Source organism: Oreochromis niloticus, linkage group LG15, assembly GCF_001858045.2.
Source record: "Oreochromis niloticus isolate F11D_XX linkage group LG15, O_niloticus_UMD_NMBU, whole genome shotgun sequence".
Classification (NCBI taxonomy): Eukaryota; Metazoa; Chordata; class Actinopteri; order Cichliformes; family Cichlidae; genus Oreochromis; species Oreochromis niloticus.
Window position 1 is genome coordinate 9396566 of NC_031980.2, and position 24911 is coordinate 9421476.

General features: G+C 43.9%; 17 non-coding genes across 17 annotated transcripts; all 17 read right to left on the reverse strand.

Annotated features, from left to right (window-relative positions):
* Positions 1-1932: 1932 nt before the first annotated feature.
* Positions 1933-2015, reverse strand: trnal-cag (transfer RNA leucine (anticodon CAG)). The gene has a single exon. It is a non-coding gene; the product is annotated as a tRNA-Leu (tRNA).
* A 414-nt stretch (positions 2016-2429) lies between these two features.
* Positions 2430-2501, reverse strand: trnaq-cug (transfer RNA glutamine (anticodon CUG)). Its single transcript has one exon. It is a non-coding gene; the product is annotated as a tRNA-Gln (tRNA).
* A 3750-nt stretch (positions 2502-6251) lies between these two features.
* trnal-cag (transfer RNA leucine (anticodon CAG)) lies at positions 6252-6334 on the reverse strand. Its single transcript has one exon. It is a non-coding gene; the product is annotated as a tRNA-Leu (tRNA).
* A 414-nt stretch (positions 6335-6748) lies between these two features.
* Positions 6749-6820, reverse strand: trnaq-cug (transfer RNA glutamine (anticodon CUG)). The gene has a single exon. It is a non-coding gene; the product is annotated as a tRNA-Gln (tRNA).
* A 2082-nt stretch (positions 6821-8902) lies between these two features.
* On the reverse strand, positions 8903-8985 carry trnal-cag (transfer RNA leucine (anticodon CAG)). The gene has a single exon. It is a non-coding gene; the product is annotated as a tRNA-Leu (tRNA).
* A 412-nt stretch (positions 8986-9397) lies between these two features.
* On the reverse strand, positions 9398-9469 carry trnaq-cug (transfer RNA glutamine (anticodon CUG)). Its single transcript has one exon. It is a non-coding gene; the product is annotated as a tRNA-Gln (tRNA).
* A 1708-nt stretch (positions 9470-11177) lies between these two features.
* Positions 11178-11260, reverse strand: trnal-cag (transfer RNA leucine (anticodon CAG)). The gene has a single exon. It is a non-coding gene; the product is annotated as a tRNA-Leu (tRNA).
* A 411-nt stretch (positions 11261-11671) lies between these two features.
* On the reverse strand, positions 11672-11743 carry trnaq-cug (transfer RNA glutamine (anticodon CUG)). The gene has a single exon. It is a non-coding gene; the product is annotated as a tRNA-Gln (tRNA).
* A 1718-nt stretch (positions 11744-13461) lies between these two features.
* On the reverse strand, positions 13462-13544 carry trnal-cag (transfer RNA leucine (anticodon CAG)). The gene has a single exon. It is a non-coding gene; the product is annotated as a tRNA-Leu (tRNA).
* A 413-nt stretch (positions 13545-13957) lies between these two features.
* Positions 13958-14029, reverse strand: trnaq-cug (transfer RNA glutamine (anticodon CUG)). Its single transcript has one exon. It is a non-coding gene; the product is annotated as a tRNA-Gln (tRNA).
* A 1715-nt stretch (positions 14030-15744) lies between these two features.
* Positions 15745-15827, reverse strand: trnal-cag (transfer RNA leucine (anticodon CAG)). Its single transcript has one exon. It is a non-coding gene; the product is annotated as a tRNA-Leu (tRNA).
* Positions 15828-17618: 1791 nt separating this feature from the next.
* On the reverse strand, positions 17619-17701 carry trnal-cag (transfer RNA leucine (anticodon CAG)). The gene has a single exon. It is a non-coding gene; the product is annotated as a tRNA-Leu (tRNA).
* A 1789-nt stretch (positions 17702-19490) lies between these two features.
* trnal-cag (transfer RNA leucine (anticodon CAG)) lies at positions 19491-19573 on the reverse strand. The gene has a single exon. It is a non-coding gene; the product is annotated as a tRNA-Leu (tRNA).
* A 414-nt stretch (positions 19574-19987) lies between these two features.
* On the reverse strand, positions 19988-20059 carry trnaq-cug (transfer RNA glutamine (anticodon CUG)). Its single transcript has one exon. It is a non-coding gene; the product is annotated as a tRNA-Gln (tRNA).
* A 1722-nt stretch (positions 20060-21781) lies between these two features.
* trnal-cag (transfer RNA leucine (anticodon CAG)) lies at positions 21782-21864 on the reverse strand. The gene has a single exon. It is a non-coding gene; the product is annotated as a tRNA-Leu (tRNA).
* A 1788-nt stretch (positions 21865-23652) lies between these two features.
* Positions 23653-23735, reverse strand: trnal-cag (transfer RNA leucine (anticodon CAG)). The gene has a single exon. It is a non-coding gene; the product is annotated as a tRNA-Leu (tRNA).
* A 414-nt stretch (positions 23736-24149) lies between these two features.
* On the reverse strand, positions 24150-24221 carry trnaq-cug (transfer RNA glutamine (anticodon CUG)). The gene has a single exon. It is a non-coding gene; the product is annotated as a tRNA-Gln (tRNA).
* Between the last annotated feature and the right edge of the window lie 690 nt (positions 24222-24911).

The following is a 24911-nucleotide window of genomic DNA, read 5'->3' on the forward strand; positions in this document are numbered from 1 at the left end:
TATACCAACACGTTCTCACTCCCTAAGCGTAACATTTTACGCTAGGTGACAAATCGTCAACATATTACGTTTTCGGCCACCCAACGCGTTCCTACGTGACGACATCGGAAAACTGCGGACACATGAGAACCGTTTGGACTCAATGTACACATCTTCGCTTTTTCCCTTAAAATCGCTTGGGAAAACACTATTTCACGTCATTAAAGTGCTGGTTAAGGTTAGGAATAAGGTTATGGTTAGGTTTAGGGATAAGGTTAGGTTTAGGGCTGCAATACAGGGCTGGAACCCGCCGCGTACCATAACAACGTGGAAGGTCACCTTTCGCGTTCCTCAGGAACGCCGCGGGACGTGACAAAACGTCGGGATGTTACGCCTCGGGAGTGAGAACGGGCTTATACGCACAAGTATAAGCTCTTTAGTAGCACATAGGAATTCACAATCATTTCTAAAGGCAGAGGTCAAGGTTAGCTGCTTGATTTTATACAGTTTTGACTGAAAACACAACTGTAGCACTGTTTCTGTGAACCAGAGAAGACATGAAGTGTGGTTTCACCTCTAAAAACCAGGTCCCACTGAGATTTGAACTCAGATCACTGGATTCAAAGACCATGGAACCACTGCTCAAAAAGAAGGCATGACTGCCAGATTGCGGCATTATGTCGACACCATACCAGACTGATATATATATGAGTGAGTGAGTGAGTGAGTGAGTGAGCTTGTCTCCACCTGCTGGGCGGCAGGAGTGTTTAGGGTGGAGGATGTAGTTGCAAGTTGAGGTGGTGCAGGACAAGCAGAGCAGCAGGTTTGTGAGTGTTTTTGACGTCAATTAAAAAGATAAATAAGGACTGATGAGGCTGCTGTGTGATGTAGAGACAGGTATAAGGGTGTGTATAAAGATTGGGTCTCGCTGTATTGCTCAGGCTGCGCTACAGCATCTATTCACAGGCGCGATCCCACTACTGAGCGACACGGGGGCTTTGACCTGCTCCGTCTCCGACCTGGGCCGGTGCACCCCTCCTTAGACGACCTGGTGGTGCCGGGCTCCCCCAGGATCACCATATCAATGCCGAACTTAGTGCGGACACCCGATCGACATAGCCTGCTGCAGCTCAGAGCTCCTGAGCTCAAACGATCCTCCAACCTCAGCCTCCCGGTAGCTTGGATTACAGGCACGCGCCACCGCACCCGGCGAGAAGCAGCTGCGTTCACAGAAAGTTTTACTTTCATTCATGTGAGCTCATCAGGTTAGTGCCCATCATCAGCCAAGATGAACTGATGTAAAAAACAAAAAACAAAACAAAACAAAAAAACCCCTAATCATTTCAAAATGAGGAAGTCAGCACAGTAATAACAGGTTGTTGGTTTTTTGTTGTTGTTGTTTTGTTTTTTTTGACCAAGCAAAAACATGACATAGCCTTTTTAATAAGCCGAAGGACAGCGTATGTGTGTGTGTGTTTGTATATTATTGTTTTGTGTGTACACTGTCAGAAATACAATAAAAATATTGAAGGATTTTTACTCAGTGTTTACAATTTTCGCAAGTGTCTGATTGAATCGATGACAGCCTCTCATATTTTCATGCCATGACATTGGATGGGACCAATCCTTATTTTGGGATAATTGGAGTAAATAACAAAAATTGTTTCAACTTGCTGAAAGTTTTGACTTCACAAAATCAGGTTTTTAGCACATCAGTGTCAATGTGAGCACATTCAAAGATGCACACATTTAGTTGTGCAGCAGTAATCAGCTTCCTGTAGTGAATTTTATTAGAATTATGTAGAATTTTGTTACAGTGTACATCATTGGAAAATCCAGTAAAGTTCAGGGATGAACGGTGCACAACTGTCATAAGCAAGTTCTGAGAAACCTCGCGGTTAAACCAAATTTCAAGTGTATGTTGTCACAATATCAAGAAGAGCAAAGCTTCAATGTCAGAAGTGGGATTCGAACCCACGCCTCCAGAGGAGACTGCGACCTGAACGCAGCGCCTTAGACCGCTCGGCCATCCTGACGTAAACAAGGCAGCCTTGTGGAAGTTACAAACTGAGATACTTGGGAAGACACAAACGTTATACTGCACATAACACATATAGCAGCTGTTGAGCCATGGAAACACATACTGGTGGCGCCCACTTTCTGTGCTGACTTTGAAGTCAGCTGTGCAGTTAGTGAGTCAGGGGAGTGTTTGTGACTTTTACGCACAAGCGCACCTCAGCACTCAGACACCCCACTCTGTAACTTTGCGTGGTGTACAACTGAATTTCAGACAGCTCACATAGTGATTGACAAGTGTTTGTAAAGGGAGCGGTCAAGGTTTGCTGCTTGATTTTATACACCTGTGACTGAAAACACAATTATAGCACAGTTTTGGTGTGCCAGAGAAGATGCGCTAATGTTTCACATTCCAATCAGCGGAGAAAAACCTCAGGTCCCACCGAGATTTGAACTCGGATCGCTGGATTCAGAGTCCAGAGTGCTAACCATTACACCATGGAACCCCCGTGCGAGTGCGTGAACTGCCTGATCATGGCAACCTGCTAAAAAGTATTCAGCCAATGGGTTCTTTTAAGGATACTGTCAATTGTGGAGAGGCTGATGCCATTTATAGCTCGAAAATGATGATCATGCTCAGTCAGTGAGTGAGCAGAGTGTTTGTGACTTATACGCACAAGTATAAGCTCTTTAGTAGCACATAGGAATTCACAATCATTTCTAAAGGCAGAGGTCAAGGTTAGCTGCTTGATTTTATACAGTTTTGACTGAAAACACAACTGTAGCACTGTTTCTGTGAACCAGAGAAGACATGAAGTGTGGTTTCACCTCTAAAAACCAGGTCCCACTGAGATTTGAACTATGTGCACAAAAACAAAAACACCATTACTTCTTATAACTGTGCTGAATTCCTTCTTTTGAAATGATCTGGTTTTTGTTTTTGTTTTTTACAGGATTACATCTTGGCTGAAGATGGGCACTATCCTGATGATGTCACTTGACTGATAGTTAAAACCTCTTTCAGTGAGGCTGCATCTTGCCTGGTGTGGTGGCGCGTTCCTGTAATCTAAGTTGCCGGGAGGCTGAGGTTGGACGTTTGTTTGAGCTCAGGAGCTCTGAGCTACAGCAGGCTATGCTGATCAGGTGTCTGCACTTCCAACTTACTTTAGAAGACATAAATATTATACTTCACAAAACATATAGCTGCTGTTCAGCCATGGAAATCAATACCATGAAGGTCATGGCGCCCTGTTTTGGTGCTGACTTTGAAGTCAGAAGAGGTTTGGAGCTGTGCAGTTAGTGAGTCAACATAGTGATTGACAAGTGTTTGTAAAGGGAGCGGTCAAGGTTTGCTGCTTGATTTTATACACCTGTGACTGAAAACACAATTATAGCACAGTTTCTGTGAACCAGAGAAGATATGAAGTGTGGTTTCACCTCTAAAAACCAGGTCTCACTGAGATTTGAACTCAGATCACAGGATTCAAAGACCATGGAACCACTGCTCAAAAAGAAGGTATGACTGCCAGATTGCGGCATTATGTCAACACTGTACCAGACTGATATATATATATTGTTTTATATACTGTTGATTATAAGATAAAAAATCTATTAAAAAATATAGAAATTATCCCAGTAAAATGCAACACAGTCCCTTCCCTGGCAATCTTTCACTATCATTTCTTTGAGTGTTGATACACCAGGAACGGACAAGGACTGGTTTTGCTGTGTTCTAGTAAAATCTCTCAGTTGTAAATGTCTGTAGAACTGGCTGCGGGCTATGTCATGCTTGACAACAATTTTATCAAAGGGCAACAAGTGTTTATTATCCGGATTATAAAGATCTCCTATTTTTTGTATAACCCCTTTTCACCCCATATTTCAAATCCCCCTTCACCTTCTCCTGGGGGATACTGGTCGTTTCCCCATATCGGATTGAATACTGAGAGTGAATCAACTTCATTGAGGTGAGTCTTAACTTGATGCCACATCCCCAATCATTTTTTTGACCATGGGATTCTTGGTGTTTCTTTTAACCCTTCCCCCAGCAGACAATCTATAATACTCTTAAAACATGCTTTGAATGAAAGAATCAGTGAAAAAATGGCACTTCCAGATGATTTGAAACCAAAACATGAAACATAAGCTGGTACCCACAGTAAAGATTAAATGTAAAAGCAGAATTTAAACATAACTTCGATACGAGTACAGCAAGTGCTGTAGGTAGATTTAACATGTGACTCCAGCACAGGTGCACAAGTGATTTGAGACTGCGCATAACATCTTCATTCAGTAAACTGGCTGAAGGAAGTGGGATTTGAACGCACAATTCCAGGAGAGACTGCAGCCTAAACACAGCACCTGTGGTCGCTTGGCCATCCTGTGTCTTTTTTTGAAGTCTGATCAGGTTAGTATGCTTGTTACTTTGACAATGTTTGTAATTGTCATATTTGTCGCTCCAATTTTCAACAGTTTCTATAATTCCATTTACATGTTTATATGACCATTTTTAACTGATGTGGGGCATGATATGAACAATTAAGACTACATAGGCGGCTGTTTGGAATAATTAAAGTTACAAAACTGTATAGCAGGGGGTGTCAAGATGCCCGGGCGGGCTATGGTGCTGCATTCAAGTCACAGTCACCATTCTGGGTGTGGCTTATTATCCCACTTTTGACTCTTGAATGAAACAGCTGATTTGCACAGTAGTTGAAAAAAAAAAAAATAGAGCTCTTAGTTGTGCAGCTGTCATCTCTACATTCTTGGGGGAGTTGCAATTATTTAGACTGTTATCGCAGCTGATGTGCAGAAGAAAGAAAACATTTACTTTACCCCAAAATCCTGACTCATGCCTGTACTGAAGTCACGCAGTAACTGTGTAAATGTCTAAATGTGCAGACTTGTCCGCTGTGGACAGTTCACTTCTAAAAAAAAATTACCTTTTTACATGACAGTCAAAGCTGTGATCATAAGATGCAAATATTAAACCCAAAGGTTACCTGAATGAATTTCCTAGTTTGAGTTTGTCTCCACCTGCTGGGCATCAGAAGTGTTTAGGATGGAGGATGTATTTGCAGCTGTCCTGCAGGTGGAGGTGGTGCAGGACAAGCAGAGCAGCAGGTTTGTGAGCGTGTTTAACGTTAATTAAAAAGACAAAGACGGGCTGATGAGGATGCTGTGTGATGTAGTGACAGGTATAAGGGTGTGTATAAAGATTGGGTCTCGCTGTATTGCTCAGGCTGCGCTACAGCGTCTAATCACAGGCGTGATCCCACTACTGAGCGACACGGGGGCTTTGACCTGCTCCGTCTCCGACCTGGGCCGGTGCACCCCTCCTTAGACGACCTGGTGGTCCCGGGCTCCCCCAGGATCACCATATCAATGCCGAACTTAGTGCGGACACCCGATCGACATAGCCTGCTGCAGCTCAGAGCTCCTGAGCTCAAACGATCCTCCAACCTCAGCCTCCCGGTAGCTTGGATTACAGGCACGCGCCACCGCACCCGGCGAGAAGCAGCTGCGTTCACAGAAAGTTTTACTTTCATTCATGTGCGCTCATCAGGTTAGTGCCCATCATCAACCAAGATGAAATGATGTAAAAAAAAACAAAAACAAAAACAAAAAAACAACAACAACTAATCATTTCAAAATGAGGAAGTCAGCACAGTAATAACAGGTTGTTGGTTTTTTGTTGTTGTTGTTTTGTTTTTTTTGACCAAGCAAAAACATGACATAGCCTTTTTAATAAGCCGAAGGACAGCGTATGTGTGTGTGTGTTTGTATATTATTGTTTTGTGTGTACACTGTCAGAAATACAATAAAAATATTGAAGGATTTTTACTCAGTGTTTACAATTTTCGCAAGTGTCTGATTGAATCGATGACAGCCTCTCATATTTCATGCCATGACATTGGATGGGACCAATCCTTATTTTGGGATAATTGGAGTAAATAACAAAGATTGTTTCAACTTGCTGAAAGTTTTGACTTCACAAAATCAGGTTTTTAGCACATCAGTGTCAATGTGAGCACATTCAAAGATGCACACATTTAGTTGTGCAGCAGTAATCAGCTTCCTGTAGTGAATTTTATTAGAATTATGTAGAATTTTGTTACAGTGTACATCATTGGAAAATCCAGTAAAGTTCAGGGATGAACGGTGCACAACTGTCATAAGCAAGTTCTGACAAACCTCGTGGTTAAACCAAATTTCAAGTGTATGTTGTCACAATATCAAGAAGAGCAAAGCTTCAATGTCAGAAGTGGGATTCGAACCCACGCCTCCAGAGGAGACTGCGACCTGAACGCAGCGCCTTAGACCGCTCGGCCATCCTGACGTAAACAAGTCAGCCTTGTGGAAGTTACAAACTGAGATACTTGGGAAGACACAAACGTTATACTGCACATAACACATATAGCAGCTGTTGAGCCATGGAAACACATACTGGTGGCGCACACTTTCTGTGCTGACTTTGAAGTCAGCTGTGCAGTTAGTGAGTCAGGGGAGTGTTTGTGACTTTTACGCACAAGCGCACCTCAGCACTCAGACACCCCACTCTGTAACTTTGCGTGGTGTACACCTGAATTTCAGACAGCTCACATAGTGATTGACAAGTGTTTGTAAAGGGAGCGGTCAAGGTTTGCTGCTTGATTTTATACACCTGTGACTGAACACACAATTATAGCACAGTTTTGGTGTGCCAGAGAAGACGCGCTAATGTTTCACATTCCAATCAGCGGAGAAAAACCTCAGGTCCCACCGAGATTTGAACTCGGATCGCTGGATTCAGAGTCCAGAGTGCTAACCATTACACCATGGAACCCCGTGCGAGTGCGTGAACTGCCTGATCATGGCAACATGCCAAAAGTATTCAGCCAATGGGTTCTTTTAAGGATACTGTCAATTGTGGAGAGGCTGATGCCATTTATAGCTCGAAAATGATGATCATGCTCAGTCAGTGAGTGAGCAGAGTGTTTGTGACTTATACCAACACGTTCTCACTCCCTAAGCGTAACATTTTACGCTAGGTGACAAATCGTCAACATATTACGTTTTCGGCCACCCAACGCGTTCCTACGTGACGACATCGGAAAACTGCGGACACATGAGAACCGTTTGGACTCAATGTACACATCTTCGCTTTTTCCCTTAAAATCGCTTGGGAAAACACTATTTCACGTCATTAAAGTGCTGGTTAAGGTTAGGAATAAGGTTATGGTTAGGTTTAGGGATAAGGTTAGGTTTAGGGCTGCAATACAGGGCTGGAACCCGCCGCGTACCATAACAACGTGGAAGGTCACCTTTCGCGTTCCTCAGGAACGCCGCGGGACGTGACAAAACGTCGGGATGTTACGCCTCGGGAGTGAGAACGGGCTTATACGCACAAGTATAAGCTCTTTAGTAGCACATAGGAATTCACAATCATTTCTAAAGGCAGAGGTCAAGGTTAGCTGCTTGATTTTATACAGTTTTGACTGAAAACACAACTGTAGCACTGTTTCTGTGAACCAGAGAAGACATGAAGTGTGGTTTCACCTCTAAAAACCAGGTCCCACTGAGATTTGAACTCAGATCACTGGATTCAAAGACCATGGAACCACTGCTCAAAAAGAAGGCATGACTGCCAGATTGCGGCATTATGTCGACACCATACCAGACTGATATATATATGAGTGAGTGAGTGAGTGAGTGAGTGAGCTTGTCTCCACCTGCTGGGCGGCAGGAGTGTTTAGGGTGGAGGATGTAGTTGCAAGTTGAGGTGGTGCAGGACAAGCAGAGCAGCAGGTTTGTGAGTGTTTTGACGTCAATTAAAAGATAAATAAGGACTGATGAGGCTGCTGTGTGATGTAGAGACAGGTATAAGGGTGTGTATAAGATTGGGTCTCGCTGTATTGCTCAGGCTGCGCTACAGCATCTATTCACAGGCGCGATCCCACTACTGAGCGACACGGGGGCTTTGACCTGCTCCGTCTCCGACCTGGGCCGGTGCACCCCTCCTTAGACGACCTGGTGGTGCCGGGCTCCCCAGGATCACCATATCAATGCCGAACTTAGTGCGGACACCCGATCGACATAGCCTGCTGCAGCTTAGAGCTCCTGAGCTCAAACGATCCTCCAACCTCAGCCTCCCGGTAGCTTGGATTACAGGCACGCGCCACCGCACCCGGCGAGAAGCAGCTGCGTTCACAGAAAGTTTTACTTCATTCATGTGAGCTCATCAGGTTAGTGCCCATCATCAGCCAAGATGAAATGATGTAAAAAACAAAAACAAAACAAAACAAAAAAACTCCTAATCATTTCAAAATGAGGAAGTCAGCACAGTAATAACAGGTTGTTGGTTTTTTGTTGTTGTTGTTTTGTTTTTTTTGACCAAGCAAAAACATGACATAGCCTTTTTAATAAGCCGAAGGACAGCGTATGTGTGTGTGTGTTTGTATATTATTGTTTTGTGTGTACACTGTCAGAAATACAATAAAATATTGAAGGATTTTACTCAGTGTTTGCAATTTTCGCAAGTGTCTGATTGAATCGATGACAGCCTCTCATATTTCATGCCATGACATTGGATGGGACCAATCCTTATTTTGGATAATTGGAGTAAATACCAAAGATTGTTTCAACTTGCTGAAAGTTTTGACTTCACAAAATCAGGTTTTTAGCACATCAGTGTCAATGTGAGCACATTCAAAGATGCACACATTTAGTTGTGCAGCAGTAATCAGCTTCCTGTAGTGAATTTTATTAGAATTATGTAGAATTTTGTTACAGTGTACATCATTGGAAAATCCAGTAAAGTTCAGGGATGAACGGTGCACAACTGTCATAAGCAAGTTCTGACAAACCTCGTGGTTAAACCAAATTTCAAGTGTATGTTGTCACAATATCAAGAAGAGCAAAGCTTCAATGTCAGAAGTGGGATTCGAACCCACGCCTCCAGAGGAGACTGCGACCTGAACGCAGCGCCTTAGACCGCTCGGCCATCCTGACGTAAACAAGTCAGCCTTGTGGAAGTTACAAACTGAGATACTTGGGAAGACACAAACGTTATACTGCACATAACACATATAGCAGCTGTTGAGCCATGGAAACACATACTGGTGGCGCACACTTTCTGTGCTGACTTTGAAGTCAGCTGTGCAGTTAGTGAGTCAGGGGAGTGTTTGTGACTTTTACGCACAAGCGCACCTCAGCACTCAGACACCCCACTCTGTAACTTTGCGTGGTGTACAACTGAATTTCAGACAGCTCACATAGTGATTGACAAGTGTTTGTAAAGGAGCGGTCAAGGTTTGCTGCTTGATTTATACACCTGTGACTGAAAACACAATTATAGCACAGTTTTGGTGTGCCAGAGAAGACGCGCTAATGTTTCACATTCCAATCAGCGGAGAAAAACCTCAGGTCCCACCGAGATTTGAACTCGGATCGCTGGATTCAGAGTCCAGAGTGCTAACCATTACACCATGGAACCCCCGTGCGAGTGCGTGAACTGCCTGATCATGGCAACATGCCAAAAAGTATTCAGCCAATGGGTTCTTTTAAGGATACTGTCAATTGTGGAGAGGCTGATGCCATTTATAGCTCGAAAATGATGATCATGCTCAGTCAGTGAGTGAGCAGAGTGTTTGTGACTTATACGCACAAGTATAAGCTCTTTAGTAGCACATAGGAATTCACAATCATTTCTAAAGGCAGAGGTCAAGGTTAGCTGCTTGATTTTATACAGTTTTAACTGAAAACACAACTGTAGCACAGTTTCTGTGAACCAGAGAAGACATGAAGTGTGGTTTCACCTCTAAAAACCAGGTCCCACTGAGATTTGAACTCAGATCACTGGATTCAAAGACCATGGAACCACTACTCAACAAGAAGGCATGACTGCCAGATTGCGGCATTATGTCGACACCATACCAGACTGATATATATATATATGATTGATTGAGTGAGTGAGTGAGGGAGTGAGTGAGTGAGCTTGTCTCCACCTGCTGGGCGGCAGGAGTGTTTAGGGTGGAGGATGTAGTTGCAAGTTGAGGTGGTGCAGGACAAGCAGAGCAGCAGGTTTGTGAGTGTTTTTGACGTCAATTAAAAAGATAAATAAGGACTGATGAGGCTGCTGTGTGATGTAGAGACAGGTATAAGGGTGTGTATAAAGATTGGGTCTCGCTGTATTGCTCAGGCTGCGCTACAGCATCTATTCACAGGCGCGATCCCACTACTGAGCGACACGGGGGCTTTGACCTGCTCCGTCTCCGACCTGGGCCGGTGCACCCCTCCTTAGATGACCTGGTGGTCCCGGGATCCCCCAGGATCACCATATCAATGCCAAACTTAGTGCGGACACCCGATCGACATAGCCTGCTGCAGCTCAGAGCTCCTGAGCTCAAACGATCCTCCAACCTCAGCCTCCCGGTAGCTTGGATTACAGGCACGCGCCACCGCACCCGGCGAGAAGCAGCTGCGTTCACAGAAAGTTTTACTTCATTCATGTGAGCTCATCAGGTTAGTGCCCATCATCAGCCAAGATGAAATGATGTAAAAAACAAAAAACAAAACAAAACAAAAAAACCCCTAATCATTTCAAAATGAGGAAGTCAGCACAGTAATAACAGGTTGTTGGTTTTTTGTTGTTGTTGGTGGTGGTTTTTTTTGACCAAGCAAAAACATGACATAGCCTTTTTAATAAGCCGAAGGACAGCGTATGTGTGTGTGTGTTTGTATATTATTGTTTGTGTGTACACTGTCAGAAATACAATAAAATATTGAAGGATTTTTACTCAGTGTTTACAATTTTCGCAAGTGTCTGATTGAATCGATGACAGCCTCTCATATTTTCATGCCATGACATTGGATGGGACCAATCCTTATTTTGGGATAATTGGAGTAAATAACAAAGATTGTTTCAACTTGCTGAAAGTTTTGACTTCACAAAATCAGGTTTTTAGCACATCAGTGTCAATGTGAGCACATTCAAAGATGCACACATTTAGTTGTGCAGCAGTAATCAGCTTCCTGTAGTGAATTTTATTAGAATTATGTAGAATGTTGTTACAGTGTACATCATTGGAAATCCAGTAAAGTTCAGGGATGCACAACTGTCATAAGCAAGTTCTGAGAAACCTCGCGGTTAAACCAAATTTCAAGTGCATGTTGTCACAATATCAAGAAGAGCGAAGCTTCAATGTCAGAAGTGGGATTCGAACCCACGCCTCCAGAGGAGACTGCGACCTGAACGCAGCGCCTTAGACCGCTCGGCCATCCTGACGTAAACAAGTCAGCCTTGTGGAAGTTACAAACTGAGATACTTGGGTAGACACAAACGTTATAGTCCACATAACACATATAGCAGCTGTTGAGCCATGGAAACACATACTGGTGGCGCCCACTTTCTGTGCTGACTTTGAAGTCAGCTGTGCAGTTAGTGAGTCAGGGGAGTGTTTGTGACTTTACGCACAAGCGCACCTCAGCACTCAGACACCCCACTCTGTAACTTTGTGTGGTGTACAACTGAATTTCAGACAGCTCACATAGTGATTGACAAGTGTTTGTAAAGGGAGCGGTCAAGGTTTGCTGCTTGATTTATACACCTGTGACTGAAAACACAATTATAGCACAGTTTTGGTGTGCCAGAGAAGACGCGCTAATGTTTCACATTCCAATCAGCGGAGAAAACCTCAGGTCCCACCGAGATTTGAACTCGGATCGCTGGATTCAGAGTCCAGAGTGCTAACCATTACACCATGGAACCCCGTGCGAGTGCGTGAACTGCCTGATCATGGCAACCTGCCAAAAGTATTCAGCCAATGGGTTCTTTTAAGGATACTGTCAATTGTGGAGAGGCTGATGCCATTTATAGCTCGACAATGATGATCATGCTCAGTCAGTGAGTGAGCAGAGTGTTTGTGACTTATACGCACAAGTATAAGCTCTTTAGTGGCACATAGGAATTCACAATCATTTCTAAAGGCAGAGGTCAAGGTTAGCTGCTTGATTTTATACAGTTTTGACTGAAAACACAACTGTAGCACTGTTTCTGTGAACCAGAGAAGACATGAAGTGTGGTTTCACCTCTAAAAACCAGGTCCCACTGAGATTTGAACTCAGATCACTGGATTCAAAGACCATGGAACCACTGCTCAAAAAGAAGGCATGACTGGCAGATTGCGGCATTATGTCGACACCATACCAGACTGATATATATATGATTGATTGATTGATTGATTGATTGATTGAGTGAGTGAGTGAGTTTGTCTCCACCTGCTGGGCGGCAGGAGTGTTTAGGGTGGAGGATGTAGTTGCAAGTTGAGGTGGTGCAGGACAAGCAGAGCAGCAGGTTTGTGAGTGTTTTTGACGTCAATTAAAAAGATAAATAAGGACTGATGAGGCTGCTGTGTGATGTAGAGACAGGTATAAGGGTGTGTATAAAGATTGGGTCTCGCTGTATTGCTCAGGCTGCGCTACAGCATCTATTCACAGGCGCGATCCCACTACTGAGCGACACGGGGGCTTTGACCTGCTCCGTCTCCGACCTGGGCCGGTGCACCCCTCCTTAGACGACCTGGTGGTCCCGGGCTCCCCCAGGATCACCATATCAATGCCGAACTTAGTGCGGACACCCGATCGACATAGCCTGCTGCAGCTCAGAGCTCCTGAGCTCAAACGATCCTCCAACCTCAGCCTCCCGGTAGCTTGGATTACAGGCACGCGCCACCGCACCCGGCGAGAAGCAGCTGCGTTCACAGAAAGTTTTACTTTCATTCATGTGAGCTCATCAGGTTAGTGCCCATCATCAACCAAGATGAAATGATGTAAAAAAAAAAAAGAAAAGAAAAGAAAAAAAACAAAACAACAACAACTAATCATTTCAAAATGAGGAAGTCAGCACAGTAATAACAGGTTGTTGGTTTTTTGTTGTTGTTGTTGTTGTTTTTTGACCAAGCAAAAACATGACATAGCCTTTTTAATAAGCCGAAGGACAGCGTATGTGTGTGTGTGTTTGTATATTATTGTTTTGTGTGTACACTGTCAGAAATACAATAAAAATATTGAAGGATTTTTACTCAGTGTTTACAATTTTCGCAAGTGTCTGATTGAATTGATGACAGCCTCTCATATTTTCATGCCATGACATTGGATGGGACCAATCCTTATTTTGGGATAACTGGAGTAAATACCAAAGATTGTTTCAACTTGCTGAAAGTTTTGACTTCACAAAATCAGGTTTTTAGCACATCAGTGTCAATGTGAGCACATTCAAAGATGCACACATTTAGTTGTGCAGCAGTAATCAGCTTCCTGTAGTGAATTTTATTAGAATTATGTAGAATGTTGTTACAGTGTACATCATTCGAAAATCCAGTAAAGTTCAGGGATGCACAACTGTCATAAGCAAGTTCTGAGAAACCTCGCGGTTAAACCAAATTTCAAGTGCATGTTGTCACAATATCAAGAAGAGCGAAGCTTCGATGTCAGAAGTGGGATTCGAACCCACGCCTCCAGAGGAGACTGCGACCTGAACGCAGCGCCTTAGACCGCTCGGCCATCCTGACGTAAACAAGTCAGCCTTGTGGAAGTTACAAACTGAGATACTTGGGTAGACACAAACGTTATAGTCCACATAACACATATAGCAGCTGTTGAGCCATGGAAACACATACTGGTGGCGCCCACTTTCTGTGCTGACTTTGAAGTCAGCTGTGCAGTTAGTGAGTCAGGGAGTGTTTGTGACTTTTACGCACAAGCGCACCTCAGCACTCAGACACCCCACTCTGTAACTTTGTGTGGTGTACAACTGAATTTCAGACAGCTCACATAGTGATTGACAAGTGTTTGTAAAGGGAGCGGTCAAGGTTTGCTGCTTGATTTTATACACCTGTGACTGAAAACACAATTATAGCACAGTTTTGGTGTGCCAGAGAAGACGCGCTAATGTTTCACATTCCAATCAGCGGAGAAAAACCTCAGGTCCCACCGAGATTTGAACTCGGATCGCTGGATTCAGAGTCCAGAGTGCTAACCATTACACCATGGAACCCCCGTGCGAGTGTGTGAACTGCCTGATCATGGCAACCTGCCAAAAGTATTCAGCCAATGGGTTCTTTTAAGGATACTGTCAATTGTGGAGAGGCTGATGCCATTTATAGCTCGAAAATGATGATCATGCTCAGTCAGTGAGTGAGCAGAGTGTTTGTGACTTATACGCACAAGTATAAGCTCTTTAGTGGCACATAGGAATTCACAATCATTTCTAAAGGCAGAGGTCAAGGTTAGCTGCTTGATTTTATACAGTTTTGACTGAAAACACAACTGTAGCACTGTTTCTGTGAACCAGAGAAGACATGAAGTGTGGTTTCACCTCTAAAAACCAGGTCCCACTGAGATTTCAACTCAGATCACTGGATTCAAAGACCATGGAACCACTGCTCAAAAAGAAGGCATGACTGCCAGATTGCGGCATTATGTCGACACCATACCAGACTGATATATATATATATGATTGATTGAGTGAGTGAGTGAGTGAGTGAGCTTGTCTCCACCTGCTGGGCGGCAGGAGTGTTTAGGGTGGAGGATGTAGTTGCAAGTTGAGGTGGTGCAGGACAAGCAGAGCAGCAGGTTTGTGAGTGTTTTTGACGTCAATTAAAAAGATAAATAAGGACTGATGAGGCTGCTGTGTGATGTAGAGACAGGTATAAGGGTGTGTATAAAGATTGGGTCTCGCTGTATTGCTCAGGCTGCGCTACAGCATCTATTCACAGGCGCGATCCCACTACTGAGCGACACGGGGGCTTTGACCTGCTCCGTCTCCGACCTGGGCCGGTGCACCCCTCCTTAGACGACCTGGTGGTCCCGGGCTCCCCAGGATCACCATATCAATGCCGAACTTAGTGCGGACACCCGATCGACATAGCCTGCTGCAGCTCAGAGCTCCTGAGCTCAAACGATCCTCCAACCTCAGCCTCCCGGTAGCTTGGATTACAGGCACGCGCCACCGCACCCGCCGAGAAGCAGCTGCGTTCACAGAAAGTTTTACTTTCATTCATGTGAGCTCATCAGGTTAGTGCCCATCATCAACCAAGATGAAATGATGTAAAAAAAAAAAAAGAAAAGAAAAGAAAAAAAACAAAACAACAACAACTAATCATTTCAAAATGAGGAAGTCAGCACAGTAATAACAGGTTGTTGGTTTTTTGTTGTTGTTTTTCTTTTTTGACCAAGCAAAAACATGACATAGCCTTTTTAATAAGCCGAAGGACAGCGTATGTGTGTGTGTGTTTGTATATTATTGTTTTGTGTGTACACTGTCAGAAATACAATAAAAATATTGAAGGATTTTTACTCAGTGTTTACAATTTTCGCAAGTGTCTGATTGAATTGATGACAGCCTCTCATATTTTCATGCCATGACATTGGATGGGACCAATCCTTATTTTGGGATAATTGGAGTAAATACCAAAGATTGTTTCAACTTGCTGAAAGTTTTGACTTCACAAAATCAGGTTTTTAGCACATCAGTGTCAATGTGAGCACATTCAAAGATGCACACATTTAGTTGTGCAGCAGTAATCAGCTTCCTGTAGTGAATTTTATTAGAATTATGTAGAATGTTGTTACAGTGTACATCATTGGAAAATCCAGTAAAGTTCAGGGATGAACGGTGCACAACTGTCATAAGCAAGTTCTGAGAAACCTCGCGGTTAAACCAAATTTCAAGTGTATGTTGTCACAGTATCAAGAAGAACAAGGCTTTAATGTCAGAAGTGGGATTCAAACCCACGCCTCCAGAGGAGACTGCGACCTGAACGCAGCGCCTTAGACCGCTCGGCCATCCTGACGTAAACATGGCAGCCTTGTGGAAGTTACAAACTGAGATACTTGGGAAGACACAAACGTTATACTCCACATAACACATATAGCAGCTGTTGAGCCATGGAAACACATACTGGTGGCGCCCACTTTCTGTGCTGACTTTGAAGTCAGCTGTGCAGTTAGTGAGTCAGGGGAGTGTTTGTGACTTTTACGCACAAGCGCACCTCAGCACTCAGACACCCCACTCTGTAACTTTGTGTGGTGTACAACTGAATTTCAGACAGCTCTTTAGTACCACATAGTGATTGGCAAGTGTATGTAAAGGGAGCGGTCAAGGTTTGCTGCTTGATTTCATACACCTGTGACTGAACACACAATTATAGCACAGTTTTGGTGTGCCAGAGAAGACGCGCTAATGTTTCACATTCCAATCAGCGATGAAAAACCTCAGGTCCCACCGAGATTTGAACTCAGATCACTGGATTCAAAGACCATGGAACCACTGCTCAAAAAGAAGGCATGACTGCCAGATTGCGGCATTATGTCGACACCATACCAGACTGATATATATATATATGATTGATTGAGTGAGTGAGTGAGTGAGTGAGCTTGTCTCCACCTGCTGGGCGGCAGGAGTGTTTAGGGTGGAGGATGTAGTTGCAAGTTGAGGTGGTGCAGGACAAGCAGAGCAGCAGGTTTGTGAGTGTTTTTGACGTCAATTAAAAAGATAAATAAGGACTGATGAGGCTGCTGTGTGATGTAGAGACAGGTATAAGGGTGTGTATAAAGATTGGGTCTCGCTGTATTGCTCAGGCTGCGCTACAGCATCTATTCACAGGCGCGATCCCACTACTGAGCGACACGGGGGCTTTGACCTGCTCCGTCTCCGACCTGGGCCGGTGCACCCCTCCTTAGACGACCTGGTGGTCCCGGGCTCCCCCAGGATCACCATATCAATGCCGAACTTAGTGCGGACACCCGATCGACATAGCCTGCTGCAGCTCAGAGCTCCTGAGCTCAAACGATCCTCCAACCTCAGCCTCCCGGTAGCTTGGATTACAGGCACGCGCCACCGCACCCAGCGAGAAGCAGCTGCGTTCACAGAAAGTTTTACTTTCATTCATGTGAGCTCATCAGGTTAGTGCCCATCATCAGCCAAGATGAAATGATGTAAAAAACAAAAAACAAAACAAAACAAAAAAAACCCCTAATCATTTCAAAATGAGGAAGTCAGCACAGTAATAACAGGTTGTTGGTTTTTTGTTGTTGTTGTTGTTGTTTTTGACCAAGCAAAAACATGACATAGCCTTTTTAATAAGCCGAAGGACAGCGTATGTGTGTGTGTGTTTGTATATTATTGTTTTGTGTGTACACTGTCAGAAATACAATAAAAATATTGAAGGATTTTTACTCAGTGTTTACAATTTTCGCAAGTGTCTGATTGAATTGATGACAGCCTCTCATATTTTCATGCCATGACATTGGATGGGACCAATCCTTATTTTGGGATAACTGGAGTAAATACCAAAGATTGTTTCAACTTGCTGAAAGTTTTGACTTCACAAAATCAGGTTTTTAGCACATCAGTGTCAATGTGAGCACATTCAAAGATGCACACATTTAGTTGTGCAGCAGTAATCAGCTTCCTGTAGTGAATTTTATTAGAATTATGTAGAATGTTGTTACAGTGTACATCATTGGAAAATCCAGTAAAGTTCAGGGATGCACAACTGTCATAAGCAAGTTCTGAGAAACCTCGCGGTTAAACCAAATTTCAAGTGCATGTTGTCACAATATCAAGAAGAGCGAAGCTTCAATGTCAGAAGTGGGATTCGAACCCACGCCTCCAGAGAAGACTGCGACCTGAACGCAGCGCCTTAGACCGCTCGGCCATCCTGACGTAAACAAGTCAGCCTTGTGGAAGTTACAAACTGAGATACTTGGGTAGACACAAACGTTATAGTCCACATAACACATATAGCAGCTGTTGAGCCATGGAAACACATACTGGTGGCGCCCACTTTCTGTGCTGACTTTGAAGTCAGCTGTGCAGTTAGTGAGTCAGGGGAGTGTTTGTGACTTTTACGCACAAGCGCACCTCAGCACTCAGACACCCCACTCTGTAACTTTGTGTGGTGTACAACTGAATTTCAGACAGCTCACATAGTGATTGACAAGTGTTTGTAAAGGGAGCGGTCAAGGTTTGCTGCTTGATTTTATACACCTGTGACTGAAAACACAATTATAGGACAGTTTTGGTGTGCCAGAGAAGACGCGCTAATGTTTCACATTCCAATCAGCGGAGAAAAACCTCAGGTCCCACCGAGATTTGAACTCGGATCGCTGGATTCAAAGACCATGGAACCACTGCTCAAAAAGAAGGCATGACTGCCAGATTGCGGCATTATGTCGACACCCTACCAGACTGATATATATATATATGATTGATTGAGTGAGTGAGTGAGTGAGTGAGCTTGTCTCCACCTGCTGGGCGGCAGGAGTGTTTAGGGTGGAGGATGTAGTTGCAAGTTGAGGTGGTGCAGGACAAGCAGAGCAGCAGGTTTGTGAGTGTTTTTGACGTCAATTAAAAAGATAAATAAGGACTGATGAGGCTGCTGTGTGATGTAGAGACAGGTATAAGGGTGTGTATAAAGATTGGGTCTCGCTGTATTGCTCAGGCTGCGCTACAGCATCTATTCACAGGCGCGATCCCACTACTGAGCGACACGGGGGCTTTGACCTGCTCCGTCTCCGACCTGGGCCGGTGCACCCCTCCTTAGACGACCTGGTGGTCCCGGGCTCCCCCAGGATCACCATATCAATGCCGAACTTAGTGCGGACACCCGATCGACATAGCCTGCTGCAGCTCAGAGCTCCTGAGCTCAAACGATCCTCCAACCTCAGCCTCCCGGTAGCTTGGATTACAGGCACGCGCCACCGCACCCGGCGAGAAGCAGCTGCGTTCACAGAAAGTTTTACTTTCATTCATGTGAGCTCATCAGGTTAGTGCCCATCATCAACCAAGATGAAATGATGTAAAAAAAAAAAAGAAAAGAAAAGAAAAAAACAAAACAACAACAACTAATCATTTCAAAATGAGGAAGTCAGCACAGTAATAACAGGTTGTTGGTTTTTTGTTGTTGTTTTTCTTTTTTGACCAAGCAAAAACATGACATAGCCTTTTTAATAAGCCGAAGGACAGCGTATGTGTGTGTGTGTTTGTATATTATTGTTTTGTGTGTACACTGTCAGAAATACAATAAAAATATTGAAGGATTTTTACTCAGTGTTTACAATTTTCGCAAGTGTCTGATTGAATCGATGACAGCCTCTCATATTTTCATGCCATGACATTGGATGGGACCAATCCTTATTTTGGGATAATTGGAGTAAATAACAAAGATTGTTTCAACTTGCTGAAAGTTTTGACTTCACAAAATCAGGTTTTTAGCACATCAGTGTCAATGTGAGCACATTCAAAGATGCACACATTTAGTTGTGCAGCAGTAATCAGCTTCCTGTAGTGAATTTTATTAGAATTATGTAGAATGTTGTTACAGTGTACATCATTCGAAAATCCAGTAAAGTTCAGGGATGCACAACTGTCATAAGCAAGTTCTGAGAAACCTCGCGGTTAAACCAAATTTCAAGTGCATGTTGTCACAATATCAAGAAGAGCGAAGCTTCAATGTCAGAAGTGGGATTCGAACCCACGCCTCCAGAGGAGACTGCGACCTGAACGCAGCGCCTTAGACCGCTCGGCCATCCTGACGTAAACAAGTCAGCCTTGTGGAAGTTACAAACTGAGATACTTGGGTAGACACAAACGTTATAGTCCACATAACACATATAGCAGCTGTTGAGCCATGGAAACACATACTGGTGGCGCCCACTTTCTGTGCTGACTTTGAAGTCAGCTGTGCAGTTAGTGAGTCAGGGGAGTGTTTGTGACTTTTACGCACAAGCGCACCTCAGCACTCAGACACCCCACTCTGTAACTTTGTGTGGTGTACAACTGAATTTCAGACAGCTCACATAGTGATTGACAAGTGTTTGTAAAGGGAGCGGTCAAGGTTTGCTGCTTGATTTTATACACCTGTGACTGAAAACACAATTATAGGACAGTTTTGGTGTGCCAGAGAAGACGCGCTAATGTTTCACATTCCAATCAGCGGAGAAAAACCTCAGGTCCCACCGAGATTTGAACTCGGATCGCTGGATTCAGAGTCCAGAGTGCTAACCATTACACCATGGAACCCCCGTGCGAGTGCGTGAACTGCCTGATCATGGCAACCTGCCAAAAAGTATTCAGCCAATGGGTTCTTTTAAGGATACTGTCAATTGTGGAGAGGCTGATGCCATTTATAGCTCGACAATGATGATCATGCTCAGTCAGTGAGTGAGCAGAGTGTTTGTGACTTATACGCACAAGTATAAGCTCTTTAGTGGCACATAGGAATTCACAATCATTTCTAAAGGCAGAGGTCAAGGTTAGCTGCTTGATTTTATACAGTTTTGACTGAAAACACAACTGTAGCACTGTTTCTGTGAACCAGAGAAGACATGAAGTGTGGTTTCACCTCTAAAAACCAGGTCCCACTGAGATTTGAACTCAGATCACTGGATTCAAAGACCATGGAACCACTGCTCAAAAAGAAGGCATGACTGCCAGATTGCGGCATTATGTCGACACCATACCAGACTGATATATATAGGATTGATTGATTGATTGATTGATTGAGTGAGTGAGTGAGTGAGTTTGTCTCCACCTGCTGGGCGGCAGGAGTGTTTAGGGTGGAGGATGTAGTTGCAAGTTGAGGTGGTGCAGGACAAGCAGAGCAGCAGGTTTGTGAGTGTTTTTGACGTCAATTAAAAAGATAAATAAGGACTGATGAGGCTGCTGTGTGATGTAGAGACAGGTATAAGGGTGTGTATAAAGATTGGGTCTCGCTGTATTGCTCAGGCTGCGCTACAGCATCTATTCACAGGCGCGATCCCACTACTGAGCGACACGGGGGCTTTGACCTGCTCCGTCTCCGACCTGGGCCGGTGCACCCCTCCTTAGACGACCTGGTGGTCCCGGGCTCCCCAGGATCACCATATCAATGCCGAACTTAGTGCGGACACCCGATCGACATAGCCTGCTGCAGCTCAGAGCTCCTGAGCTCAAACGATCCTCCAACCTCAGCCTCCCGGTAGCTTGGATTACAGGCACGCGCCACCGCACCCGGCGAGAAGCAGCTGCGTTCACAGAAAGTTTTACTTTCATTCATGTGAGCTCATCAGGTTAGTGCCCATCATCAACCAAGATGAAATGATGTAAAAAAAAAAAAGAAAAGAAAAGAAAAAAAACAAAACAACAACAACTAATCATTTCAAAATGAGGAAGTCAGCACAGTAATAACAGGTTGTTGGTTTTTTGTTGTTGTTTTTCTTTTTGACCAAGCAAAAACATGACATAGCCTTTTTAATAAGCCGAAGGACAGCGTATGTGTGTGTGTGTTTGTATATTATTGTTTTGTGTGTACACTGTCAGAAATACAATAAAAATATTGAAGGATTTTTACTCAGTGTTTACAATTTTCGCAAGTGTCTGATTGAATTGATGACAGCCTCTCATATTTTCATGCCATGACATTGGATGGGACCAATCCTTATTTTGGGATAACTGGAGTAAATACCAAAGATTGTTTCAACTTGCTGAAAGTTTTGACTTCACAAAATCAGGTTTTTAGCACATCAGTGTCAATGTGAGCACATTCAAAGATGCACACATTTAGTTGTGCAGCAGTAATCAGCTTCCTGTAGTGAATTTTATTAGAATTATGTAGAATGTTGTTACAGTGTACATCATTCGAAAATCCAGTAAAGTTCAGGGATGAACGGTGCACAACTGTCATAAGCAAGTTCTGAGAAACCTCGCGGTTAAACCAAATTTCAAGTGTATGTTGTCACAATATCAAGAAGAACAAGGCTTCAATGTCAGAAGTGGGATCCGAACCCACGCCTCCAGAGGAGACTGCGACCTGAACGCAGCGCCTTAGACCGCTCGGCCATCCTGACGTAAACATGGCAGCCTTGTGGAAGTTACAAACTGAGATACTTGGGAAGACACAAACGTTATACTCCACATAACACATATTATAGCAGCTGTTGAGCCATGGAAACACATACTGGTGGCGCCCACTTTCTGTGCTGACTTTGAAGTCAGCTGTGCAGTTAGTGAGTCAGGGGAGTGTTTGTGACTTTTACGCACAAGCGCACCTCAGCACTCAGACACCCCACTCTGTAACTTTGTGTGGTGTACAACTGAATTTCAGACAGCTCTTTAGTACCACATAGTGATTGGCAAGTGTTTGTAAAGGGAGCGGTCAAGGTTTGCTGCTTGATTTCATACACCTGTGACTGAACACACAATTATAGCACAGTTTTGGTGTGCCAGAGAAGACGCGCTAATGTTTCACATTCCAATCAGCGGAGAAAAACCTCAGGTCCCACCGAGATTTGAACTCGGATCGCTGGATTCAAAGACCATGGAACCACTGCTCAAAAAGAAGGCATGACTGCCAGATTGCGGCATTATGTCGACACCATACCAGACTGATATATATATGAGTGAGTGAGTGAGTGAGTGAGCTTGTCTCCACCTGCTGGGCGGCAGGAGTGTTTAGGGTGGAGGATGTAGTTGCAAGTTGAGGTGGTGCAGGACAAGCAGAGCAGCAGGTTTGTGAGTGTTTTTGACGTCAATTAAAAAGATAAATAAGGACTGATGAGGCTGCTGTGTGATGTAGAGACAGGTATAAGGGTGTGTATAAAGATTGGGTCTCGCTGTATTGCTCAGGCTGCGCTACAGCATCTATTCACAGGCGCGATCCCACTACTGAGCGACACGGGGGCTTTGACCTGCTCCATCTCCGACCTGGGCCGGTGCACCCCTCCTTAGACGACCTGGTGGTCCCGGGCTCCCCCAGGATCACCATATCAATGCCGAACTTAGTGCGGACACCCGATCGACATAGCCTGCTGCAGCTCAGAGCTCCTGAGCTCAAACGATCCTCCAACCTCAGCCTCCCAGTAGCTTGGATTACAGGCACGCGCCACCGCACCCGGCGAGAAGCAGCTGCGTTCACAGAAAGTTTTACTTTCATTCATGTGAGCTCATCAGGTTAGTGCCCATCATCAGCCAAGATGAACTGATGTAAAAAACAAAAACAAAACAAACAAAAAAACCCCTAATCATTTCAAAATGAGGAAGTCAGCACAGTAATAACAGGTTGTTGGTTTTTTGTTGTTGTTGTTTTGTTTTTTTTGACCAAGCAAAAACATGACATAGCCTTTTTAATAAGCCGAAGGACAGCGTATGTGTGTGTGTGTTTGTATATTATTGTTTTGTGTGTACACTGTCAGAAATACAATAAAAATATTGAAGGATTTTTACTCAGTGTTTACAATTTTCGCAAGTGTCTGATTGAATCGATGACAGCCTCTCATATTTTCATGCCATGACATTGGATGGGACCAATCCTTATTTTGGGATAATTGGAGTAAATAACAAAGATTGTTTCAACTTGCTGAAAGTTTTGACTTCACAAAATCAGGTTTTTAGCACATCAGTGTCAATGTGAGCACATTCAAAGATGCACACATTTAGTTGTGCAGCAGTAATCAGCTTCCTGTAGTGAATTTTATTAGAATTATGTAGAATTTTGTTACAGTGTACATCATTCGAAAATCCAGTAAAGTTCAGGGATGAACGGTGCACAACTGTCATAAGCAAGTTCTGAGAAACCTCGCGGTTAAACCAAATTTCAAGTGTATGTTGTCACAATATCAAGAAGAGCAAAGCTTCAATGTCAGAAGTGGGATTCGAACCCACGCCTCCAGAGGAGACTGCGACCTGAACGCAGCGCCTTAGACCGCTCGGCCATCCTGACGTAAACAAGGCAGCCTTGTGGAAGTTACAAACTGAGATACTTGGGAAGACACAAACGTTATACTGCACATAACACATATAGCAGCTGTTGAGCCATGGAAACACATACTGGTGGCGCCCACTTTCTGTGCTGACTTTGAAGTCAGCTGTGCAGTTAGTGAGTCAGGGGAGTGTTTGTGACTTTTACGCACAAGCGCACCTCAGCACTCAGACACCCCACTCTGTAACTTTGCGTGGTGTACAACTGAATTTCAGACAGCTCACATAGTGATTGACAAGTGTTTGTAAAGGGAGCGGTCAAGGTTTGCTGCTTGATTTTATACACCTGTGACTGAACACACAATTATAGCACAGTTTTGGTGTGCCAGAGAAGACGCGCTAATGTTTCACATTCCAATCAGCGGAGAAAAACCTCAGGTCCCACCGAGATTTGAACTCGGATCGCTGGATTCAGAGTCCAGAGTGCTAACCGTTACACCATGGAACCCCCGTGCGAGTGCGTGAACTGCCTGATCATGGCAACATGCCAAAAAGTATTCAGCCAATGGGTTCTTTTAAGGATACTGTCAATTGTGGAGAGGCTGATGCCATTTATAGCTCGAAAATGATGATCATGCTCAGTCAGTGAGTGAGCAGAGTGTTTGTGACTTATACGCACAAGTATAAGCTCTTTAGTAGCACATAGGAATTCACAATCATTTCTAAAGGCAGAGGTCAAGGTTAGCTGCTTGATTTTATACAGTTTTGACTGAAAACACAACTGTAGCACTGTTTCTGTGAACCAGAGAAGACATGAAGTGTGGTTTCACCTCTAAAAACCAGGTCCCACTGAGATTTGAACTATGTGCACAAAAACAAAAACACCATTACTTCTTATAACTGTGCTGAATTCCTTCTTTTGAAATTATCTGGTTTTTGTTTTTGTTTTTTACAGGATTACATCTTGGCTGAAGATGGGCACTATCCTGATGATGTCACTTGACTGATAGTTAAAACCTCTTTCAGTGAGGTTGCATCTTGCCTGGTGTGGTGGCGCGTTCCTGTAATCTAAGTTGCCGGGAGGCTGAGGTTGGACGTTTGTTTGAGCTCAGGAGCTCTGAGCTACAGCAGGCTATGCTGATCAGGTGTCTGCACTTCCAACTTACTTTAGAAGACATAAATATTATACTTCACAAAA